This window comes from Opisthorchis viverrini (assembly GCF_000715545.1).
Source record: "Opisthorchis viverrini unplaced genomic scaffold opera_v5_92, whole genome shotgun sequence".
In the NCBI taxonomy this organism is placed as follows: domain Eukaryota; kingdom Metazoa; phylum Platyhelminthes; class Trematoda; order Opisthorchiida; family Opisthorchiidae; genus Opisthorchis; species Opisthorchis viverrini.
The window spans coordinates 1,579,086-1,580,833 of record NW_008751748.1 but is presented as its reverse complement, the minus strand read 5'-3'; positions in this window follow the sequence as shown (position 1 = coordinate 1,580,833).

The window sequence follows — 1,748 nt, the reverse complement described above, 5'->3', positions numbered from 1 at the left end:
TGGTTGCTCGGGGAGCCAGTCTATCGATACCATCGAATCCTAGAATGCCAATACTTCCGGTGAAATGCATTCAATCGCTAATTTCGTGCCATTTGGTCCCAAGTAGAACATAAGGTTGGCGGAATCTCAGGGCCTGCGTCTACCTGATGAGCCCCAAGAAGGCCGAGTCCGGTGTAGGGCTGTCGAGGATTCTTCAGCAACTCTATAAGTAGTGTATTAAGTCAATACCTCCAGTTTAGTGAGTGGATTATGGCCTAGACAACACTAGCTACCAATTAGTGTCAACCTCTTTTGAATGGGTCCTTGAAATCCATGGTAGAGCTGCCCAGTAAGCCTCTAGAAAGGGCAAGGACAGTGGGACACTCGAGTTACCTCGTATTAGATTTGTCGCCTCATGAGGGCAATCTGGTGTTCAAGTACGAACTAAACAAAATGCAGGTTTGGAGAACAGGCCTACCAAATGAATCCCAGGAAGGAGGAAACATATTTTCACCGAACTTATGAATTTTTGTGGAGAAAACCGGATGGTTTTTTCCTCTATATCTCTCGGAAATATGCGAATTCATGTCCTAACCGTAGAGTCCAGAAGCCTCTACTAAACAGGGCCGCTCCTTCTTTCGAGAGTGTATGTGTGGGAAGAAATGTGTACATCTCTCGACAAGATTATGTGATCGTTCTGTTCAGTTCAAATTCTGTTATTTTGGTCCTAAGATACCGAAAGTGCCGGAGCGAAACATCTGTGTCAAATTTTAGCCTTAAGAAACTTTGAAAAGTTACAAAAGGCAGTTCTGGTGGGAAACAATGGTTTATTACCGTTTCTTAATAAGCTAAACTGGGTTTTGTGTTGTTAGCACATGATGCTTGTCTACTTTTTGACGTTCCACTGTAGGAGTTCATTGCGTTCCTTAGGAAACCCCGACGGTTCCAAACTGTTCATCCTCCAGAATAGCATTGCATGGCTTCTGAGCTTCATTCATGATCAGAGCAATTTGCACCAACGGTCATTTCCCCAGAGTTTGTAATTTCAAACACCTGTGTCTTTTCGCATTCGAGTTTTAATCTACTTTATTTGGGTGACTTCGGAGAACAGGTCTCTATAGACTCTTAGAAACCACTGATCAGTTGACGCGCAAAAACACGATATTGTAGAATCTTCTGTAGCGTTATGTTAGCTGCACAAAGCGTCTGTGTTCAGACCTGTACAGGGGGGCGATCCTTCAGCTCAACTAGATAGCTGTACACTGAGACCCTGCCGCAAAATTACCTGAAGTACGACCAGACTTTACCTTTGAGGTCGACACAAATCAAGGCAGTTACTACGGTCGTGGTTCCGAGCCCTCTCGGATGTGCCGATGACGTCACCTGACTATGCTTTCCTTACCGTAATTGCTAGGTCAGGATCTGGTCATACCCAGGGTCTGTGAGCTGAACAATGACGTCACCTATGCTTTCCTTACCGTAATTGCTAGGTCAGGATCTGGTCATACCCAGGGTCTGTGAGCTGAACACAGCGACTTCAGTGAGTGGTGAATTGCTGCTGTCACTGGGTCACGTGACCGTTGGTCGGCCATGCGTTGATGCCAGTTGACTGCGCACTTGAAAGTTGAACTGACTGACCAACAGCAGTGGATTTTGTTGGCATTTGACCTTCCAGCTAGTAGCATACCCGTTATGCCTGGATCGACTGACCAGCAGAGTGATTAACTGGCATTTAGACAAGATAAATGGAATATATATATATATATATA